Source organism: Cibotium barometz, chromosome 49 (assembly GCF_041138505.1).
Source record: "Cibotium barometz isolate CiBa-2024 chromosome 49, ASM4113850v1, whole genome shotgun sequence".
Taxonomy (NCBI): Eukaryota; Viridiplantae; Streptophyta; class Polypodiopsida; order Cyatheales; family Cibotiaceae; genus Cibotium; species Cibotium barometz.
The window spans coordinates 25,965,770-25,990,874 of NC_141094.1; the positions used below are offsets into that span (position 1 = coordinate 25,965,770).

The following is a 25,105-nucleotide window of genomic DNA, read 5'->3' on the forward strand; positions in this document are numbered from 1 at the left end:
GGAAAGTAGAGGCCAAACCAATGGGCCCCTGTTATGAGTGCGGAGAACCCCATTGGGCTCGTGATTGTCCACATCGCTCAAGGCAAGCATCTCGATCCAATATAACAGTACAACAGTTTCCACCAATTGAAAGATATTGTCTAGGGTGTTGTGTAGAACACTTCCCAAAAGACTGTCTGCTGAAACCACATGAGGAAGGCACCTCTCAACCAAAGGTCTCACTCAACCTTGTAGGCACAGTTCCATCACCACCTTCATCTGAGAATGAGGATGTCGTGCCACTTAGAGTCATGACTAGATCACAGACACGAAATGCAGAAATACAAACTGATGAGACACCTCGAACTAGGGATGCAAAGACAAATAAGGTGGACAAGACCCTACAGTCCAATAGAAAAAAGACCACTAGGAGGAAGAAGAACCAAAACAAACAAACTAAAAGTGCATCCACTAGTTCTCAAGAAGCCTCTAAACAAAACATGAGGGATAAAACTTTTACATCCCAAGAAGTGCATGAGGAACATCAACCTCAACCTGGGCCTAGTGTTAAACAAAATGAGGCTAGTACGACTGAGGATAGTTCCGGGGGTTCTGTTTTTGTGGATAAGGTGAATGAGACTCTAGAGGCTATCATTGATGCTCATAGAAGTCGCATTGCAGCTTTATCTGAGCTACCCAAGAAGCTTCAAGAATACCCAAACCCTCGTGAGGAGAAGATCAATCTAGCTGTACATCAGCAACTCATTAGGGAAGCTCAGTCAATACTTAAGGGACCACCACCACCTATTCCTCGGGGCCCAACCTCTCTTAAGCCAACATTAGAAACCATACCAGAAGTGTCATCAAGTCGGGAAATGAAAAGTGAGCTCATTTCACAAGCTCATAGCGAAAGGTCTGCACCAATTGACACCCAATTGACAGGGGGTAATCTGCCACCACCTAGCCTTGTCCTCCCATGCAATGATGAAGTTATTGATGCTAATGAGGACATGGCAAATGAGATGTGGGCCGCAGTTCATGAGAAAGTTAATGAGAACATGTCTTCTATTAGTTCGCCTCCATTCTCTGAGGTGGATTTTACCAGAGGCACGGAAAACAACTTTGGACACCCAAGCATCCAGGAGGAAGTTCAAACAATTGTTTCTCCTAGAAGTAAGCATACAATGAAAACCTTACCATCATATCTGGGAGAATATGAGAACTGTTCTCAAACCTTGAGGATACCCTCCATGCATAAAAGGTTGACAAAGGAGAAAGATATGAGTATGGTGCAAGCTCTTTTGTCAGCACCAGTGGCTTGTACCTTACCTTTGCTTGATTTGATAAAAATTCGACCTGAGTTGTGGAATGATATTGCCACATGTTTGTCAGAGCAGGTATTGCTACAAAAGGGTCACCATGAGTGTACTATACACCCTGAGACAAAGCATGTAATGCCAGTTCCTATCAACAAAGTAGGAAAATTTTGTGAGGACGATCAGGGAAATGCTACCCTCCCATTAGAAGTGCGAAAAGTATCTTCAACTGCAATACTTGATAGTGGCGCAGGAGTGGGCATTGTGACAAGGTCCATTTGGGAAAGGTGGAGCAAACCAGCTATTAGGAGTACCAGGATGCGCTTGCAGCTAGCAGATGGAAGCTTAGAACATCCCCTTGGGCTACTTGAGAACATATTGGTCACTACATGTGGGATTGAATATGAGCACACCTTTGCAGTAGTGGATTTTGGAAAACATCCAAACTACGAAGTGATATTGGGTAGACCATTCATGCGACAATTTCAAATGATTCAAGATTGGGGATACAATTATTTGTACCTCCGACATGATTCTGTCATCACAAGGGTCAACCTAAGAAATCACTCATATCGTGATGTAACAAGGTCTCCAATAGATGAGTTTGATTCTGCTTCATCTGAGGGCTCAAGAGTTACATTGTCCCCGATGGACGAGAAGATCTATGGATGTGCGGAGCCTCATGTAGGGATTTCAACACTGAGAGACTTAAGGGTAATCGAAGTGTATCAGATGAGGCATACCTGAGCATTTAATTGATCCATTAGAATGGAGTCATGTCCTTGCAACATTATCGACATGTGCTTTACCGAAGCCAATTCAATTTTGTGACTCAGATGGATATGATATTATTCCTATACGAATGATACAACCACGTACCCTTCTAAATGATTTGTACTATAGGAATGCATCAACAACAGTACTGCAAGTAGAGGAAGTCTCCGCTACTCCACGAGCTTTATTGTGTCAAAGAGGTAATGTTTCTACCTTACCCAACCCACAATCAAAATCTGCTCTTGAAGCTCCAAAACAAATGATGTGGATAATTGATGAGTACTCAAGTGAGGGCCATGGCTGGCATGTTCCAACTACTCTAGTTGCTGCTCAAAGAAGGCCAGGTAAGAAGGAATTATCAATGTGGCTACCCAAAGATGCGTACAAACTTGTACCATCTAGTCCAGTTGCTAAGCCTCTTAAGAAGCACATCATTTTCAAGCCTAAACCTCGGATTGTTACTCGATGGGTCCCAAAACATGTTCTTAAAGCACAAGGCTATTATGAGGGTGCAACAACAATTTGGATTCCAAAATGCCTTGGTTTGCGAGGGATAAAAGAGTGTTTCCGAAAGATGCCAAAAGCCACCCTTGATTTTCCATATCAGTGGGTGCAAAAGAAATCAACACAACCTCTTTCAGATAGGATAGGTGGCTGTGATAGCACCTACAAATCTACTTGTGTTGATCTTCCTAAAACATGTAATGAGTCACCAGTTGTCCCAAATTCTCCTTGTTATACAATTCCACCCTCAACTGGTATACCTAAGACACATCCAACTTCACATGAGTCTCATTTGAGCATAGATTCTAGAACTTCAAAACCTAAATCCTCTTATCTTGCTCAAATTCCAAGACAATTGATAAAATTCCCACCCAAGAAGGACATACCTAAAACCAAAGATAAGGCATTAACACTACAATTGAAGCTCTTTGGTAGATCAATGTTTGCATAGAGTGGTTCCTTATGCCTTTAGAGGATTATGTTCTTTTTGAGATGATCTCCACCACCAGCGCAAGGGTAAGTTCAGTGACTCCATAATAAGATCGACAAGCCAGGGCACTTTTCTCCCATTGGGTTTTTCCCCTCGGCTATATTCGGTGATTGGCACCAATAGCAAATTTTATTATTTTCTTTTCTTTTCTTGTTTGTTAATAAAAATTTTGCAGAGATCTCCGCTAAAAAAAGAGCATAAAAAACGCCCCAATAGTCCACCTATCGTGTACACAAATTAGGAAGGGGGGAGACATGCTACGCTTACAAAGATCAAGGAGGAGCAATCTGCACAAAATCAGCAATGCATCAATGTAAACGAACAACATCAACAGGGCACTACAACAGGTGTATTCAAATCTTAATCTTTATTTCTTTATGTGCTCTTATCTTTCGAATATATGGTTTGCATGTTCACACAATGTTGGCTGCTTGAAGTTTTTGATTAGTTGTTAAAATATGGTAAGTGAATTCTAGAGTCTTAGAAGACTTAGGAAAAGATATTTCTATCTAAAGACAGTGTAGGATATATACCAATGGAATATGCCAAGTTCTTATGCTTTCAAGGTATATTAGTTATCCTTAGTGGTAGCTACCTCTTAGATATGAGCTAGGTGCTAGGAGTAATAATAATTTATAAAAAAATTATACCCTAAAAAAAAATATGTACAAAGTAAATTGAGACATGACGTGTCTACAGCCATGAGAAATGCTTGGTAGGACTTGGGGTTGTCTTAGCACCTTGGGGCCGATGCCTTGGTTTCTATGGGGTGAACACTGATGTCTAAAAGCCTCAGAAAAAGACCTTTGAGGAATCTATCGCCTTGATACATGTTGGTAGGACTTTGGGGTACACTATGGGCCCTCGAGACCGATGCCCTCATCTTCAAGGGGTACTCCTTATGTCATAAAAGAAAGAAAAAGGGTCTGTCGCCCTTGAGATACTTAGCGGTCTTTAGATTCTCTTGGCGGAGGTCTCTTGGCCATTGCTTGGGTCTCTTTGGGATAGAACCTTAATCTTTATAACCTTCTACACACACATTTAAAAGAAAAAAAGAGATAGAAAAAAAAAAGAAAAAGAAAAAAAAAAGAGAGAATTCCAATCACCTTTGCTCATATTTAGGACTAGGTTTGCCACTTAGGAATAACTTACATACTTGTAGGACATTGAGACTGCGGTCATAACCGGCGGTGTACAAAGCACACTTGCCTTTGCATAGCACTATCTACCACTTAAGTCTCACTTTGACTAGTCTTTACTCACCTATTTTAGGACTCATTAAAACTTTAATCAACCTTGCACTTGTATGCTCACGTGTGAAATTATCATTGCTGGTTTTTTTCTTTTCTTTTCTTTTCTTCAATAAAAGACTTTACTTGTATCCATTGTTTTTTTGTTGCAGTTCTTGCTACTACCGCGCTCGAGGACGTGCGCAAAATAGGAAGGGGGGAGTGTTGCATGACGAATGAAGATCAATACAAGGATGCAACAAAAAAGACACTTAGGGCTCTTGAAAAGAGTTCAAAGTTGTAGATGAATGTGGGAGAGGGCTTGACAATAATCCCACATGGGAACTTTTGGGAGTTCTAGAATTTTTGTATAAAAGGTGGCCCATTTGAGAGCTAGAGGGCACTCTTTGGTCATTTGGTTGAGAGGCTCATAGAGAGAGCTTGCTCCATAGCTCCTTCCCAAGTGCTCTCCCAAGGCTCTCCATCTCCATTCATGCTTCAATCTTGTACTCTCTATTCTCTACATTTTCAATGATATGAGGTTTTGGTCTACACACTTGCTAATCTAGATTTCTTAATGATGTTTTGATTTGTGAGTTGTAGAGTGCATGTGATGAAGCTTGTGCATGAAATGATGTGTAGTTGAGGCTTGTGTGATAGCTCTTTGCATGTTAGGTTCTTTGCATAAGTTGCATTTGTGTGCTTAAGTGTAGCCTAATCTTGAGGCTTTGATTATGTTAAATTGATGTGTTGATTGTGTTAGGTTGATTGCTTGAGTGTTGAAGAAGGATTGAGTAGGACTAGAAGTCATTAGTATGTGGTTAACTCATCTTCTCCCATTCGGGATAGCCTCTATGCGCTAACCGGGTTGCATTCACGGATTGACAAGTGTGTGGGTTGGAGTGTGGCTTCCGCTATGCTATGATGTCCCAAACAGTTGAGAAATGTCCACTCTATATCCTTTTTCAATTCAAAACATAGAGTTTCAGTCAATGAAATCACCCTCTTACATGCCCTACAGTCAATGATATAAAGAAAGACTTACAATCAACAATTAGGAAGCAAGAAGGAAACGATATAAAGTATAATGACTTACAATTTAGACTGTCCATGCGTTCCGAGAAGGCTATTCATAAAAATTGTCCGGCATTTCACCACATTTATTAAACAAGCAGACCAGTGCCCTCTGAAATTGAGAAAGTAAACAAAAAATATAAGAAACCTAACACAAGCAACTAATAACTTAAATTCCATCAACAGCTTTAAATCCAAAGAAAATACATACTTCTCTATATATGGCAGCACAACAAATCAGGTACCCGGACTAACTCCTTGGAAATAAGGAGCAAGTCCTCGTTAGACCTCGACAGGTCAATCAGGATAGTTGATACCAAAGGGTCACAAATATATACTTGCTTTGCCTGGTCTGGCAAAAGCTCTTTCAACAGTACCCTGCAGATTGAATTAAAAACATTAGCAAAGGGAAAAAGAAATCAAAATAAGAAAGCATTCAAAAAAATGCAAAGAGTACACACCTTAAAATAAGAAAGCATTCAAAAAAAGGCGAAGAGTACACACCTTAAACAAGTAAGCACAATACTGTCATTGATCTCTCTATTCTTTTCAACGAGCATATAAACATCCGTTGGAGCGATATGGAGGTAATCCTCCTGCTGGTGTTGTACGAGACATTGCATATAAACCAAGCACCGCCTTAATTCTCTCGTTATTCTCTCCCTCCAACTTTAGAAGGTTTTCTACCAAATCATCCCTATTGACATTCTCTTCTAATGTCTCCTTTCCTTTCAGATCCGCTCCCTTTACAAGCCTCTTAAGCCCTTGTGGACCTCCTGTTGTCACCTCTTCAATAACCACCTTGTCAAAAGCCCTGTTCCGCTTCAAAGGAGGAGGAATGGAGAGGATTTCTACTGCCTTCCTATCCCGGAATGGTAGAGGTCGTATGAACTTATCATACCTATACCTAACTCTGCTTACTAATGTCATGTCCTTGTCCATTAGTGTGACCCTCCTCGCATGGGCAGCACAAATGTTACTATCATTTAATAAGTCTATATGGAAGTCCTCGCATGACTCTTGAAGACATGCGACGGCGCTACTTTGCCATCATTTAAAGTAACCTTTCCACTTTATTCTATCGCTTATGGATCTGACAATCCTCAAGAAAGGAGCTTTGGGGATGAGGAGATTGACAGCCGCCTGCGCCTTCTCTCCGCAAACATTTTTCTTTGCCTGTGCAAAGTGACCCTGGCCTTTAAAATGTTCCTGTTGGTGCTCGGTTTGACGTCAGGAAGCATAGGTTCACTTAAGATGTCCTGACGGTCTATTTTCTCTGGAATATCTGGAACTGGATCAAGCGTTGGATTTGGCTCTGGCACTGAAACTCCCCTGACGGTCTATTTTGTGCGCGCCATTACAGCACTAGACGAGAGAAGGAAGAGTAATTAGCCAAGTCACACGACCACCATCCACCGCGCGATAAGGGGAATCCAAATATGGACCAACGTTCTTTTTGCACGGTGAACGAAACAAGAACATTTAAATAAACTTTTTAGACCCGTCCACGGAGAGATATTCCAATTCAAAAATATGGAGAATAGGTATATTGCACGGTGAATGAAACAAGAACTTAAGTATAAATAAAATTTTCAAACCCGTCCCACGGAGCGATATTCCAATTCAAAAATATGGAGAATAAATACATCGCACCATGAACGAAACAAGAACTTATCAATAAAATTTTCAGACCCGTCCCCACAGAGCGATATTTCAATTTGAAAACATGGAGAATAGATATATCGCACCATGAACGAAATCTCTTATCAATAAAATTTCCCCAGCCGTCCACGGAGCGATATGTCAAATCACACCGTGAATGAAATCACCGAAAGAAAAGGGGAAGAGAGAGAAAAACTTACAAGCGCCTGAAACAATGGCTGGGATGGATCGATTAAGCGAGCTGCACGAGCAAAGTGTGGAGAAACACAATTGGAAAAAATCGTGAAAAGAATTGTGGAAGAAAAGCGTGGAAAAGAAAATATTCCTCCTTTTTATAGAGCAAAACGCAATCATGCGTTGACTGTGTTAGCCCTACACGTGGTAATTCGTGAATCGACGATGACGTAAGCCCTTTGACACATGGCGCTCGATCCTCAATCATGTGACGTCAGCCCTATTATTTAACCTATATAAAGATAGTGCGAGTTTTTTTTCTACTTTTCTCTGCACTCGAAATTTTCTCGCTTTCCATACCGTCCACGGTGCGAGTTAACTTTTTCCACGGCCATACCATCCACGGTGCGATATGTGCATTCCGGCGTCGTTGCTTTCCCCTTATCGCATGGTGAACGGATTCCACCCGGACATTTCATTCAAGGTTGGTCACTAAATGGATTATTACTACAATGTCTTTCTGAGTAAGCTAGTCTTATTTTTTTATCAATGGATAATCGATGGAATTATCAATGGAACTGGTGTTTCGAGCCTTTTTGGCAGGGAGGGTGCAAAATATGGGGGAAGTGGTAGAATATCTTATTATTCATTTCCCACTACTATTACTAACAGTTGTCGCTTCTCCAATTACTTAAGAAAGGCTCCAATTTGTGTTCATTTCTTCCAACTACTCCTCATCTTCCCCAGATCATAGATGCGATGGAGGTTAAGGGTTCTCACTTGTACAATGCTGCAGATTATGTGGATGATTTATTGCTGGAGGAGATTAAGGACGAGCCTAGCACCACAGAGCATCTCTTTGATCTGCTAAGGAGGGCTGGGCAGGAGAAATCCCTTTGCCATATGTAGAGCCTATGTTCAAGGTTCCTTTCAGTCTGGAGGAGATTATCAAGGACATGGCAAGGACATCCCTGGAGGGAGAGTGGACAGACTATTGTAGGTTGGTCAGCGTAGGGACCGTCTCTTATGGGTCCATTACGTATGTCCACATGTCAAGCCTCCAGTCACCTCATCTCAGAATTCAAGCATGTTGAAGAGGTGGGACACTTACTCAGATGATCAACGTATCAAGATTTGTGTTGACATGTGCCCAGTGCATGGCTAGAAATGGAGGTTGCTAGAATATCATTTTGGGTTTATTGCCTATCTCTTTCTTATAAGGAGGATTACATAAAAGAGGAGCTCAAAGGAAGGACTGATAAATCAGAGCAGTCCTTTATTTCAAGCGCTTAGTCTGCAGAAGAGGTCGTGGACCTTGTGTTTGAGAAGGAGGAGGAACTTCTCAGCACAAATTTTGATGTGGCAGAGTTTAAGGCCTCCACCATCATTGATGAAGGAACGTCATCCATCCATGGGGAGCGATTAACGTCCAATTTTGTCATGCCTAGGCTAATGTCCTTCCTAATTAATGGGAAGTATTACCTCCTCCTCTCTCACATTCAAAAACTCTATAATTTTAGGGAGGATTACTATCTTGCTATAATAGTAGACGGTTGTGAAGCTGTGTCCGGTGTTATCGATGTAGAGAATGAGCATAAGGATGAATTTCTCGCATTGGACACAGAAGTGATAGAAAACTTCTTAGAGGCCCCAGAAGCAATGTCCTTGTGCTTCAAAAAAGCCAAGGAGAATGAAGCTTCTCTTCCTTCAGAGAGGAAGAATTTCAAGCGCTTCATCAGCAAGATATGGGCATTTCTGAGTTTGGTAAGGAACCTGTTCCCAAACTTGACCAAGAAAATGAAGAGGGCTCCATCAACCTTTGGGATGTAACGAAGTTGGAGGAGGATGAGAACCAGAAGGTAATTATTGCTTCTGTTACCTGAATTAATTATTTCTTTAGTTTGTCTGGTTTAATTCTTATTGCTTCTTCTGTTTGAATTATTTCTTACTTTAGTTTGTTCCCTCTTGGTTCTTTGTCAATGCAGATAGAGCTTGACAACGCCGATGGATTTCTTGGACGAGGTGGTGCTGGTCATACAAGAGTTGGACAAGATGCCGCTCTTGCACACTATGTCTCTTCTATCGACAAAAATATATTTATTATATATCATAGCAAGTACTCCAGGGATGCAGAGATTCCACTCCTTACACTAAAAGCCCTATCTAGGTATACAGGGTATGCATTTATACCTTATAATATACATAAAGTTGTACTTATAGAGAAGTGTGCTGCCATCCGTATCTTTGGATACGGCCCTGGTTTTTGGCCTTCTCAATGAGCAGGTTATTTTCTATGTTATTCAAGCTATGTCCTAGGTACAGGAGTGGAGGATGTAAAGTCACTCAAGGGCTATAGTCGTAAGAGGTTTTTGCGTTATAGAGGAAAAATGCCTACCGAAGAGGGGGAGCAAGAAGAGAAGAGACTCAAGAGCAATTAGCTCTTTTCGTTGTAAATATTTTCACTGTAAATCTTCAATATAATGGAATGGTGCAATTATTTTTTATTTTCAAGTCAAAAAGCTTTACAACTTTCTTCTAAATGTTTACTTCCTAAGTCAAAAATGTTTATAACTTTATTCCAAATACTTTCAATTTCAAAGTGTTGTTTCTACTTCCAAATTATTCCTATGCGTCTTCGTGAAGATCTCCATGCTCCATGACATGCTGGTCCTGTGCCAGCTTTCCACTTTAGTGATCTTCTCAGTTTGGCATTATTTCGTGCTGCCCTTGCTGGATTACTCATATGTGCCCTTTCCATGGATAATTTTTGCCCAAAAGTGTATCTGTAAAACCAGTTAAACATCTCCTTGAGGTAATTTGTACGAGTCTTCCCTCCTCCATGCACCGGGTGTTTTTAAGATATACTCCTCTAACTTGATAGTGAGATTTCTCCATTCCTTGTGTGCTCCACATGTCCAGAGAACGATACTCATTCATGAAATATGCACCATGAGCATAAAGAATGTGCTACAAAAAAATTAAGAGAGTCAGTAGTTATTCATACTCGTTTCTTAATATCCAGTAGAAAGGAGCAAATGTGTTTACCATGTAGTGCGTAATGTTGGTTTCACCCCATGTATCAACCATGGACTTCATAAAAGAAGAAAGCTCATCTTGAAATTTTTGTTGCTCCTTTGTGGTTGTCCTGCTTTTGGTCAAAAGTTTCACCATCTTATTGAAGTTTGACCAAACCTTCTCATGTAGAATTACAAGGCTTGAATTGGTGCAGTCAAATGTTGTACATTTGCATAAATCCTTCCACAAGTTCCAAGGCTTGGTTGAGTCCTTGGCATTTTCTGGCTTCTCCAAAAAACGTCTTGCCTTATTTCCACTCATGGACACTTGTTGTGCAACCTTATGATTCATGCCAGAGGTTTTTTTGTTAACAATAATCTACACATTGCCACCATGGCACCCAATTGAGTTGAGTAGTTGCTCTACTTTATGAAGAGCTTCTTCTTGTCGTTCCTTGCCTTGCATGGTAAATGCATAATCTATGACACTTGAGCAAACGATCAAACACACGCATGAATGCATGCACTGTACAAAAGTGGACATTCTTTAGGTCAAATGGAATTATAGGATTCCATTTTGGGTCTCTCAAATGCCTATTTGGCATAGCTAGCATGTTGGCAGACAAGACAACTCCAACCCAGTTGCCAGCATCGTCCATGGGGTCGTGCTCAATATCTTGATTCTTAAGCATTCTCTTCTTTCCTGACTTTTGTTTGTTTTCCCTCACCATTCTCATGCACCACGGACAAGGATTTGGGGTGTTGGCACCTTCTAGACACCCAAGCAAGCACTTTATTGTCTTCAGGTCACCCCCCAACAAATGCCAATCTACTGTATAAGTGCCCTTGCCCTCTACCTCAAGTTTTTCTCCCTGAATATGTGCTTTGATGACAGTGGTAATCTAGGGTATCCTATCAAACATCCAAGCGAGAACTTCATGTGTCTCTTTTGGTACTTCAAATGCCCCAAGCCACCATATCTCTTTCTCAGATTGGACACTATATGAGGGAAGGTCTAGCTTGCAAATCCTCTCCCTATCTCAGGAGTTTGGTTGATCTCAGTATTCCCCTCAAATGTGTCTTCACTGCTGAGAAAAGATGATAACTCTGAACTTTTTTCATATGCCATAGCCTCATTCATGAGTGTGATACTCATTCGCTCTATCCTCTTTCCTTTCACAATATGACACATCCATTTTCAACACAAAGCTAACTTTGTCACCTTGCATAACAAACAAAATTAAATAAGCTTTGATTTTTCATAGACTTTTTCAACTACTTTGCAAGAGATAAAAGTTACTTACAATTATTAGGTAATCCATAGAAGAAGATCATAACTTTCTGAAGACGTAGATCAACAAATATATTGTTGAACTCGTTGTAAGGAACCACAATATTACCATTGTTGCCTCGTTTTTTTTCCCAAGCTCTAATGGTCAGCACATCATTGACGCAGTGGTACTCTCCAATCTTACGTTGCACATCTTCATTGCATGTCCTCTTTGCTAATATTAATCTTCTTGGGGCAGGAAAAATATTTTGTGTGATGCCTTGTTTGCGAAGTGTATCTTGCAGTAATTAATGGAGAGTCTGGTATCCTTTTGTGCTTATGCCCACTTCATCGCATGCATTCTGAACTTCCTCAATGCCTAAGATATTAGTTATATCTTTCATTATCTCATTTGCAAGTATCTGTCGTACCTTCTTGTAGCATGGATCTCGAACTATGGAAAGAATGTCATGTTCTCTCACGCAGCTACGTAACATATCTCCAATATCTTGAGGACCATTATCACCACATGCATCTTTAAGAAAGGTCCTGTAGTAATTAACTAACAAAGATTACTTATAGCAGCAATATTATATAATGAATTAAGAGTTAATGAAAAAAATCAAACAATAGATACACTCTAATAAGAATAACTTATAACCAAAAATCAAACAAACCTTGCTGCATGAATTCTTCGCTTGAGAGCACCACCACCAATTGCAAGTGTGAAAGTTGTTCATTGTCCTCTTTCGCTCTCTGGCTCCCATGGGTGTGCTCTTCATATGCGAGATTGTATCGTGTAACTTGAGGATGTGTTCCTCTTTCTCTTTACCCTCTCTCTGTAGCTGTAAAATATTATTCTGTGTAATTTTGAGAGCTTGTTGCACACTACTCAAAGTGACTTGCAAGCTATAAATTTATGATTCTAGAAATTGAACCTTCCATGCATCACATATACTTAAGCGTTTGCAATATCCAAGGAGCCCATTCTCACCCTCTCCAACAAAATGAATGAATGAGGATAGGTCTGTGAAAGGTGGAGAGAAATTTGAAGAAGGATCATTAGGATATAAATACCCATCAACCCAAAGATCCACATTACAATGACCTTGTTGTCTTCTTTCTTGCTTCTCCTGTACGTTTAGACATCCTTTTCTGATAGGTGCATATTCATTCAAGATGCGAATATGCAAGTCTACCTTCCTCACCGTGATGAATTTGAGGTGTTTGTTATTTCTGTGAGTGCCATAGTAGACACAATGGAAGATGGTAGATAGCTTGGATCCCAAAGAGAAGCTTGAAAGAGAGACCTACTGCAAAAAGAGAAGGGCTTGGGAGGAAAAGATTGAGAGAGAGAGAGAGAGAGAGAGAGAGAGAGAATCTTTTAGTTGTTGAGTCGGACAGAGAGGAGATGTGATAGTAATCAATGAAGAAAACGGTTTTTAGGTGGGTTTGCTATAAAATATAAATTTTAAATTGCTAGCCTATCCAAAAATTTAAATTTAAATTAAACTTTTAAATAAAAAAACGTAAGTTTTCCTTCTCTTTTAATGACTTGATTTAGAATTTGTAGGAACTTCAAAAACACAATAATGAAAGTGTATTAAACAAGATTGTCTTTTAATGATTGTTGATATGAAATTTAGAGGGAACGTCAAAAGCAATGAAAGTGCATTAAATGTGATTGAAAGTTATTTTGAGACAATTATTTTGAATTGTAATAAAAAATATTTTTGGAGCCCCTATATGGACGAGATTGATGATGTTTCGAGAGTTTTAGTGGCTAGAAAGAGAATCCTAGAGTGAAAATCCTAGAGAGGGAAAACTAGAGAGATCCCCTACTTTTAGGGCCAAAAGTAGGCATCATTATGAAGTTTATCTCCTTAAGCCTCAATAAAATTAGTTTTAATTCCTTAAAATTAGGGATTCTTATAGGGCCCTTTTTATGTTCAAATGCCCCCTAATGCGCTCTCTCTCTTGTCACTTGTGGCACACATGTGAGAGATGACACCAGCAAGCGTGCATAGAAGCAACAAGTTGTGTGAGGAGAAGCTCACAAGAGCAAAGGAGCCTCCTGTAGGGGCCAACACTTAGGCTTTTGGGAGGGTGTGGTCGTTGCAACCACCATCGTCAGCACCAAAACAGCGCAGCCACAATAGCACAGCAACAACAGCACGTGGCACGACAGAGCCCGCACACGATAGTCCATTTTTTTCTTTGCAACAAAGCGATGTAGAAGTAAGCGCACGACGACGGAGCACACACATAGCCACATGCTCTAACCAATTGAGCTACTCCAACCACATGCACAATCAAAGCAACCCACCAACCTGTCCATAGGACTTGAGGAGAAGACGAGCGCAACCAGCCAGCCAACCAGCGCCAGGGCCGCCAAGCTGCTGCCCAGTTTCTCAACCGGTCCAATATCTCTCTCTTTTTTCTTGGTGGGTCGTCATAGGAAGAGGAACCGCCCAAGAGAGCATTGCCGTGTCAACATCGGCATCGCTAAGGGGTGTACACACGTGCAGCCATGTCGAGCATCGCCACTAGATTCATCGCTTCAGTGCCACACGTTAGCGATATTGAACAGCACACCTAGGGACTGGGCAGTTAGTTCTTATTTTCTCACTTTACATTCTTTATTTATTCTATTTTCTTTGAATATTTAATTTCATGTATTCAATTTAAAAAAAACTTAAAAATGAAATCTTCTAGGGTTGGTCCTCTTGGAAGGGACTTTGGGAGATTTTCATGGGCTCTTGTCTCTTATTTCCAACATCTCGCAAGCCGATCTTGGGCGTATGCGCCAAGCTGCAGTAGCTCGCCACACTGACATGCTTTACCTGCCCTGTCAGTTTCACATGAGCCAATGGATCCCCTTCCACATACCTTGTTCATTGGATAACCATGTCAGTTTGTCTGTGTAGTAATGGATGACACAATGTTAGATTACAACCAGTCCACAAAGACTTGCAAGGCTGAGAATGACCCCACCTAGGACAATCTCCTTGATGAGGAGAAGTATGGAGACGATGCTCTCCATATAGACATGGATCCGAGATGGAAATTTCACATGAGTCCTTGCTAATTTATTTGCTTAGACCAGGGCCTTAGAGAAAAATCTAGGTGAGATCTTAGCCATGCTTTTAGGAGCATTCACACTCGCTTGGATGCCGCCCTAGCCATGCCCATGGGTAGTAATGTTGCATAGAAATCCGCATAAAGAAGGGTGCAATTTCCTTCTCGAGAGGACATATGGCCTAAGGGTAAGCAAGCCGCAACGCTTACAAAGCAGTCCGTCTGCTAATTTCCTCAAGGACCTAAAGATGCTGACCTTTGGGGGGGAGAAAGAGCGCGCAACAAGGACACGGTGAATATATTCCTATAGAAGTAGTCGGATGTTCATAACGTCAGGCAGCAGTACCAGTTGAGGTGAGGCCCGTAGAGGCCGTCCTGTTGTTGAGACAAACAAGGCATACAAGTGGTGGGGATGAGATTGGCCGATAGTGCTACGCATCCTCGTACTTGGGCAACGTTTGAAATGTTGTTTTGAAAGGAATTCCTACCATTAAACAAAGTTCAGAGATTGTGGAGCGGGAGTGGAATAAGTGCTCGATGCAGGGCATCTCTCTCACCCAATATATCTCTAACTACCGCGAGATTGTCTTGAAGTTAAAGGGAAGCCATGAATTCCAAACTACGCGGGTTCATGAGGGGCTTTCTCCCTAATTACGAGGCTTATGTTGAGCCTAATCAACCCAAAGATTTCAATGAAGAAATTAAACATGCCCAGATTTGTGATGACATTTTATGTCGATCCAAATCCAATCTTAGTTAGACAGTTGATGTGAGAAGGCTGGTAGTTTTAAAAGAAAGTCATTTCAAAATGACAAGGGGCAAGGAAACTAGGGTGAGCATAGGGGACAGGGTGGGCATTGGGTGAAGAATCCACGTCATAGAGGGGATAAGGTGAGCATAGGGGACAGGGTGGGCATTGGGCGAAGAAACCATGCCATAATAGAGTGAAAACCAAGTGAAGATCCAAAAGCAACAGCAGTACAAAAAATTCAAGAAGAAAAATATGTGCTTTAAATGCTTTGAGGCAAGAAATAACAAGGTAGCATGTCCTAAGCTGGGCACAGTGGAGGGAGTTCTAGTGATGCCAAAGATGATGGAAAACCCTCGAGGCAAGTTCATACTATCTAGTGATTACATTTTAGTTCTGCAGACTTCAAAGAGGTCACTGTTTATCATACGAATAGTGCCCATGCTTGTTGCATGACACAGTCTATGTGGCAGCCACATGATTTTGTTCGATTATATGGTAGGATAGGTGAGCGTAGAGTCACCGCCGTCATGATTGACGATGGGTATAGTCTCGTTAGCTAATGGTCACAATAGTACCATTTGGGGCATGGTGGTTTTAAGGGTGTCACTAGCTATGTAGGACTACGAGACTTCATTAGACTTTCAGGTCATGCATTTGGCTAGAGCTCATATTTATCTAGATAGCGAGTGATTATATAACGTGGGCCCTACCCTGTGTCATAGCTACCAAGATAATACCCTAGAATTAATGCAAAAGGGGAGATTAGTAAGGCTACAGGGTGAGCATGAGGTACCAACTACACCCCTTATTTTGTCCCTATAGTTGTGTCATGCCATTGACACTTGCGATATTCATGAGGGAGGTATATCTTTGTACCCTCTTACATAATTTTGTTTCCGTAGATGAAACAGATGTTGATAATGTTATTTTTGTAGATGAAACAAGTGTTAAAGTTAATGTTTCCATAGTTGAAACTAGTTTAAGTAACGAAAACTTAAACAGCCTTGGAGAGACCCCTATTTGTTAAACGCTACTTTGTCGTCTTGTGAACAAAACCTAAAAGCCAACCGAAACTGAGTCAATAAAAACTAACAAGTACGCAAAATATTTTGAGTTCTTTATTTTGCGAGACTTTAGGGATGTTTTTCCCAATAATTTGTTGGATGGTGTTCCACCATCTAAAGATATTGACCATAGCATTGAGGTGCACCCTGGTTTAAAACATGTAAGCAAGCTTGCTTACAGAATTAGCCACTCTGAAACACCGGAGGTGGAACAACAACTAGCCAAGTACATGAAGAAAGGGTTCATAAGACCAAGCTCTTCACCATGGGCATCACCCATTCTTTTGGTAAAAAAGAAAGATACGTTTATGCGAATGTGCATAGACTACCATGCTCTTAATCAGATGACAATTAAGAACAAATACCCAATGCCATGCATTGAGTTGTTTGACCAACTTAATGGTGCATGATACTTTTCTAAGATTGATCTTAGATTGGGGTATCACCAAGTTAAGATAAGGAAATAAGATATTCCCAAGATTGAATTTAGGACTCGTTTTGGACATTACGAGTCCCTATTCATGTCGTTTGACTTTACGAATGCGCTAGCAACATTTATGATGCTAATGGACAATGTGTTACATCCATACTTACGAAATTTAATAGTAGTTTTCCTAGACGACATACCGATTTACAATAAGCAGAAAGGAACACTCACAACATTTGCGTTTGGTGTTCGAATTGCTTAGGAAAAATAAGATATTTGTGAAGGAAAGCAAATGCACATTTTTCGCTAAGAAAATTCAATATTTGGGTCATACTATATCCACAAAGGGAACACGGACTCGCCCTAAGAAGGTGGATTCCATTCTCAAATGGTCGAAGCCAAAAAAACCTAGAAGAATTGTAATTTGTTCTAGGCTTGTCACAGTTTTATCGACAGTATGTCAAGGATTACGTGAAGATCGCAGTCCCCTTAATCAATAAATTAAGGACAGACAAAACTATTCGTTCGAGATGATCCTCAACAAAGGATTTTTGAAATGCTCAAGGTGGCATGGCACTTATTTTGAGTATTGTGGATCCCCATGAACCATTTGTATTGGAGACAGTCATGGGTGGGGAGGCCATACGGGTAGTTTTAAAGCAAAGGAGATGACCTATTGTCTTTGAAAGCAAAAAGCTTGACCGCGCCCAACGTAGCTACTCAGCCTATGAGTGAGAGTTACTAGCTATTAGCAGATATGTACTCTTGCAAGAGGAATATCTAGCACAGATTGAAAGTTTGGATCTTTCTCATGCCTGTTAGGAGCCTGTGACAAGTTTCTTTTGTCCATCATACTTGCATGTTCCATGTAGTATAGGCAGGGGTACTTTACATTTCCAGCCTTTGAAATATTTCACATACACTTGAGTGTTTTCAAGTCTCCTAAAATATAAAAGAAAAAATTTATTATTAAATGCTTCCTCTTTAGAAGAACTGTTTGGGAATGCTTTTTATGTCATTCTCTTAATACAAGCTATACCTGCCATATGCCATTCCACAGTGAAAATTCTTATATTTTTTTACCTGAAGCGTTTCTCCTTCATTTTGCCTCCTAATTATGTTAGGTATGTATGTATTATGGAACACCCAATGGAGGGTATCATGGTCCTCCGTTACAACCTATATGATAAAATTGAAAGTGAGATTTCTTTAATGATAGAGTTCATGAAACCAAAAATAAAAAGAATACATTCATACCTCAAATGACCCAAGCCACCAAACATTGTTCTCTGATTGCGACACTAAAATATCTGATTGCGACACTAAAATATCTGGGATCTTTTTTTTGTATTATGTTATCCAATGTCATGTTCATTAATGTACTTGTGCTTCACAACTTCACATTCATCAAGTTTGATAATAAACTTAAGGATTTCTCTAATCTCTACCAAGGTCATTCCAAAAAATTGGACCGTTGCCTTTTGCAATATTTTCAAATCACAGAAAATATTGTTGGTCTTATCATATCTTATTTCTTTGTCATTATTAAGGTAGGTGTATTTGATGTGAAAAGGCTGACCAAACCAAGTTCTGATTCACTCATTAGCGCCACATGTTCTCTCCTAACATAATATGGTTTCGGAAGAAGTGTAGCCTAGATTCCGTTTTCTCTATATTTTGAGTGTATTAACTTGAAAATCTCGGAATATCCCTTTCTCCCTATGCCAACATCATTAAGACATTTTTTGTATTTCAAGAGCTGACACTTGGCTTTTCTTTGTAAATCGTTCTATGAATGTTCGTCGTACTTTCTTATATTTGATCCAACAATTATTTGCAAAATGACCTACCTTTTTGCAATGGGTACACCTTACTTTGCTTACTTGATGTGACAAAGCTTGTTTGATATTCAATGGAGTGGATGCACTTGAAGATTCAGCTCCTCCCTTTGGCCTCTTTTCTTCATCAAGACAAGATTGAATGACTCCTTCAAGGGTGGGATTAGGTATGTTCTGGGTGGTGACTAAGGTGGGGTACACCTTCTTGACTGCTTTTAACAAAACAACCACTGCATCATCTTCATCCATTCTCGCATTCACTGATGCAAGTGGAGAGCTCTCACATCCTTTACCAGTGCAAGAAACTAGGGTTGGCCACTCAAAGCATGGAGTGACAACATGGGTGTAGGTCACCATCCTAGGGCAATAGCCAAGGAGGCCATGGAAGCTTGGGCATGAGCACCAAGAAGACATGAATATCTATAGAGTGAATATGATAAAAAAGGGTACAATGTCCATGAGCCCTATGCCTCATATAGGGTACTCTAAAAGTACACATGTAAATGTCCCTAAGCCCAAGTGCCTAGGCTCCATTACCCCATGTGCATGTGCACCCAAACCTACTTCATTACACCTGGTAGTAATGATGATATTTCTCAAGTGAAGACTTGAGCATCTCTTGCTTAAGAAAGTGTGAAAGGTGAACTTTCTAATGATTTGAGACACCATTTGTATTATTGACCTTAATTTTAAAGGTGCCACAATTGGTATGATTAGAGTCCAAATGTACCTCAGGAATAGACACATCCTTTTGATTCAACAGCTCCATGCTCTGGATACTCCTTCTTTGAGGCATCTATAATGAAGCTCTACAAGATTTATTACCAACATCTAAATTTACAAATATAGTTGTAAATCAACATGGAACAAAAACTTAGAATACTGAATGAAGAAAGAACAATCAATGTCCTAGCAACCATGTCTAAATAATATAGAAAAGAAAAATAAATTTTGACATAGAAAATAGCATATTATTATTAATACAACTAGAACAAAAAAGACAAGAGAAATATGTAAACTTTAGATAATTAAAAACACAAAAAGTTCAACCTTTGGAATCACTTACAAAACCTTGTGCACTATGAATTCTATCTCTTGCTATTTTTAGCATATCTTGCATGTCTTCAAGGAAATTCTTGACACCCTCTTCAAAGGTCACTTCTCTGTAGCTCTTGTCAGCATACGTTTTTCACAACCTTGTGCACTACGAATGTTATCTCTTGCTAATTTTAGCATATCTTGCATGTCCTCAAGGAAATCCTTGATATGCTAAATCTTCTCCTTTTGTATCCCTACAGCCACATGAGATCTTGGATGGAAACCAATCATTAACATGAATGGATTAAATCCAGTCTCACTGAATGTTTTGAGCTATTATAAGTAAACTCCAAATGTGGCAAGTACTCCTCTAAATGGATTACTTTTTATGCTCAAAGCATGTCCTCTAACACTTGGCTGACCCTCTAACACTTGGTTGACTCTCTCGATCTAACCATCAAATTGTAGATGATCAACCATACTCATACTTAAATTAGTGTCCAACGTTTTGAAGACTTCCCTCCAAGTGACTAATCAAACTTTCTATCCCTATCCGAAACTCTATTTGTGAGCAGGCCATATAGTTTGTAGAGATGTTCGATAAACAACCTAGCTAACTCATGAGTGTTCACCTCCTTTTTAGTAGGTATAAATTTGACCATCTTGGTTAATTCTTCAACCACTACCCAAATGAAATCATTCCCTCGAGTTATTTTAGGTAAACCAATGATAAAATCCATGGAAATACTCTTCCATTTCCCTTTGGGAATATCCAATGGATATAGTAAACCTCCAACCTTGAGGCGCTCATGTTTATTGACTTGACACTTTTTGCATTTCAGCACAAAGTTTTGGACATCCTTAAACAAACTTAGCTAATAAAACTGCCTTTTAACTAGTGCATAGGTCTTCTGTATCCCGAGATGACCAACACTCGAGCTATCGTGACTTTCAATAAGAATTTGGCGTTGAAAGTCACCAATAGTTGGTACCCAAACTCTACCCTTGTAAAGTAGGTACTCATCGTCAATGGAATAATGTCTATACTTTTCCCCCTGATGAACTTTATCACCCCCAAATGAACCAATGTCAAGTGGTTATGAAGGGTCCACCCCTAAGCTCTTCGTCTTGGTACATAACCCAAGAGACTTGCCTAGTCCCTCCAAACTAGTTCTCGATCTCCTTCTCGTCGGCTAATTGCTCCAGATTAGCACTCCTTTCAAATGAGAAAGGTGTACACTGCTGACAAGTGCGGCAGTGTATAGCAAGCCATACCTCTGAAAAGACTAGATCATGCTCGCACATACCACATAGTGAATCCAAGAATTTCCTCTTGATTGTGGTGAAACTCAACTCGTTCACCATCGGCATGTGACTCAGTAGTACATCGACCACTATGTTCAATTTATCTCTCTGGTAATGGAGCTGCAAGTCAAACTCTTGTAGGATCTCTGCCCACAAAGTTCTTCAACCTTTCAATTCATTTTGACTAGAAAGCCATTTTAGACTTTCATGGTCCGTCCGCATTGCATGCACTATGCATGATAATTCAGAAACTCATATTCATGTACATTGGATTTGCTTTGAAGCTCTTGCCGATATACAGGAGCAAAAGGGCTATCAGAGCCTTGGAAAAAGTTCTATCTGACATTGGCTTGCATGGGGGCAACGTCAAGATAACAGTCGATGAAAAGAGGTCAACAAAGAGCGTCCAAGTACCATCAAAGAAATCAATTGGTGGAGTGAAAGCAAGGCACTTTCTTTCCAACAATAGACATAATGTAGAAACAAGGAGGAGGAGTACTACAGTGTCATATGAGAAATGGAAGGCATTGCATAATGCAGTAAAAGATCATGGGGATGATGGCAGCGCAAGGACGAAGAAGGCAGATGTGTGGAAATCCATAGACAAGATCTTCCATTTCTGCGAGAAGAAACGTTGGGACAAGAATGAACTTAACATCTTCAAAGCTACCATCGAGAAATTTTAAAAATCGATGAAAGATGCATGGAGCGAATTAAACATCATGCATTATATGGTTGAATACATTTCATTCATTCAGTAAGCACTCGTTTCATTCATCACGCATTATAAGGTAAGAACTCATTTCATTCATAATTGTCTTTTTGCAGCACATAATATACAACCATCTACCATGGTTTGTGAAAGAGTATGGATCTCCATCAATATGGTCAACACAAGAAATGGAGAAATCTCACTATTAAGCAAGAAACGCATACTTTCGCCAAACCAGACATGCAGGAGGGAAAGTGAAAGCAAACAGTCTACATGAAGTATTCCAATAGTTCTATTGGAGGATATTACAAAAATTACGAATAAGAAGCGAATTGGAGCACATGAGACCTTACAAAGCACATCGAGCAGCACAAAAAGCAAAAAGACAACAAGCATACAGATGGTCAAATGCTGCACAAAAACACTCAGAGTGGTGATCACAAAAAGTGTGCGTCAATCAATGGGTAGACCGGACAGAATGAAGCTGCTCTTTTGAAAAAAATTTGTACGTTAAAATAGCAAGAGGAAGTACGTATGGACCTTTTTGTATCTGGACAAATATCACTCTTCAAATTAGGCTATCCTCTGGTCACACTCACATTTTGCCTCAACAATTTTTTGCAAGACCTACTTGTTGGCTTCTGCAATCTCTCTTTTCTCCTGCAAAGAGAAAGCACTAAGTTAGGCTTACCTATGGAACCACTGAGTTAAGCACTTAGTTAGGCTTTCCTATAGAACCACTGAGCAAAGCACTAAGTTAAAGCTTGAGTTATACAGCAAGGAGAAAAGGGAAGGAGAAAGGCTTACTTCCAGAAGGGCCAAGTCCAAATCTTGCAGAATTTTGAGCACTTTTATTTTGTTCAGTCTCTTTCCCAAGATTGAGGGGGACCAGGTGTTGGAGGGGCTTGAAAAGCTCCATAAATTCTAATACCTCCTCCGTGCGCAGGAAAGGCAATTTTTCCATAGTTTTTACACTACCTCTCACTGTAGCAAAGGATGGTGTGTTGATAAAGTGGCTGTGTTGATAATGGAGTGTGTTTAATCTTAACCAGGGCTCAAACATGCGTGCCTGTGTAATGTGTAAGTTCATCTTTTAACCACTAGCTCAAGCATGTGTGCCCGTGTGAATTTATGATGAATACAACTAGGGGATGATTATAAGTACTATTTGCTAATATCATCATGATGTTTATTATTTGCTGATGTCATCATGATGATACTATTTGTTGATGTCATATCATGATGATTAAGAGTGAGAGAGAGAGAGAGAGAGAGAGAGAGAGATGTTCTTAATCTTTCTTTGTAGTTATAATTATGTATTTCTCTCTCTATCTCTCTCCCTCTCTCTCTTTCTAGTAATATTTTGAGTGAGATGAAGGTGATTATTTTCTTTATCCTATAACATGATTCTATTAACAAGACACGTTTATTACAAAATACTATAACAATGCAACAGGAGGTAGTCCTATGTTGAAAGAGAACCCGTATCGCATTGTTGTGGTCGCTCACAAAATCATGTTAGCATTCACTTTTACAACTAAGGAAGTTGATCATCATTTTTTCCTTGTCTATAACACGATTCTTTTAACAAGACATGTTTATTAAAAAATACCATGACAATGTGACATGGGGTAGTCCTGTGTTGAAAGAGAACTCGTATCGCATTGTTGTGGTCGATAACAAAATCGTGTTAGCATTCACTTTTACAACTAAGGAAGTTGATCATGATTTTTTCCTTGTCTATAACATAGTGCTATTAACAAGAGATGTTTATTATTTACAAAAAGACCACAACATTACGACTTGGTGCAGTCTTGTTTTGAAAGATAACCCGTACAAAGAATGTATATTGCATTGATAAATTTCATACAGAGGTAAAAGTTACAAAGCCCCTATGATGTTTGGGGTGGTGGAAGATCGGAACTGTCAAGGGGGAGACTCCACACAACCGGGAGGAGGATGATCGGAACTATCGAGGCGGATAGTTCCCTCAACATCGCGTCGAGAGGGGGGGCGGGGGTGAACCGTCGTCGTGGGGCCAGTAGCACGAAAGGATGGGGGCATCCCAGGGCCCAATACTAATTTGGTTGATTATCTGTTTTCGATAAGGTTGCTCTGAAAAATGTCGTAGTCCTCCTCGTAAACCATTCAGTGGGGGGTTCTATAAAAAATAAAAAGAAAGGTCAAGGATGAATAACATACATCAAACAAAATACTGTTAGAAAGGTATTTAGAATGTGATGTACAAAACTGTACCTCTGATGGTATTTCAAGAAGAGTGTGCATCAGCAAAACAAGAAGGCATGGAACGTGACACGCCAACCACAAGACTTGCCATCCGTGGAACCCTACATCTAATATATCTTGTATAGCTTACAAAATCATCCTGGGTGACACCCTCTAGGGCTGCAATGAATTTCCTCTCAAGGATCTAAATCCCCCCAATAATAATATAAATACAATGTCCATATGATAACCAAAAAATTAAATTGTCACATATACTCATAGCATAACGTTAGCCTGCGTGCCACCGGCGGAGTTGATCAAGTAACATTTCCTGGTCAAAGCAGGTGGTACATCACCAAACTCCAATGGGCACTATAAGCAACAAAAGGATGGACTAAGAATTATGTATAAGAAAAACGAACCCAAGGGCCAAATCATGAATAGTAGCAATGAAATAAATTAAGTAACTTACTCCTCGTGGTGGTATGAAAAGAATACGATTTGCATCAGATCATGATGCACTTGTAGAACCAGTCGCTCTCGCAGATATCAATCATGCTAGTGACCTCAGATGCAAGGGCCAGTGAGACCAGAGAATTCACCATATACACCGACGATTGGTGATTTTCTAGTAGTCTTGAAATGACAAGGCTGTAAACACAAGCCGAACATGAAATTAGAGAAAATTACAATAGACCCCACAAGCGAAAAGATACATTATAATGCCACCAACCTGAGAATGAGGGACATCAAATCGTCGTTGACCTCCCTAGAAGAGTCAGATAGAATATTCACTTCGTCGACGCTGACAATGATAAAGTAGTATGGCATTGCGAATCGAGATGCCGACTGGATGTAAGTGGCAATGAAAAAAAAAGTCATAATAAGTGTTTTGAATGGAAACACATTCTTCCTTGTAAATTTTGGGAAGATATGAATAAGAACCTACATAACACTTTTGTAAACGGCAATATCAATGAAGAGAGCCATAGCCTTATATAAGGGAGATCAATGTTTTCTTACAAGATGCAGCCCAGAGTAGATTGGCGGGTTTTCGGAAGCAAGAGAGGAGTCTGAGGAGAGGACGTGGACCTCACTAGGCCACCTACACACCTCGCACCATCAACGTGGCAAATAATTCCTAATCCATGACCGTCAGTTGTTTTGAAGTGAAATTTCT

At 40.0% G+C, this 25,105-nt stretch overlaps 1 long non-coding RNA gene across 1 annotated transcript; it reads right to left on the reverse strand.

Annotated features, from left to right (window-relative positions):
- Positions 1-23,459: 23,459 nt before the first annotated feature.
- LOC147610436 (uncharacterized) lies at positions 23,460-24,936 on the reverse strand. The gene is made up of 4 exons (XR_015264079.1): positions 24,659-24,936; positions 24,398-24,576; positions 23,956-24,297; positions 23,460-23,860 (listed from the first exon to the last, which is right to left on the reverse strand). It is a non-coding gene; the product is annotated as an uncharacterized LOC147610436 (long non-coding RNA).
- Between the last annotated feature and the right edge of the window lie 169 nt (positions 24,937-25,105).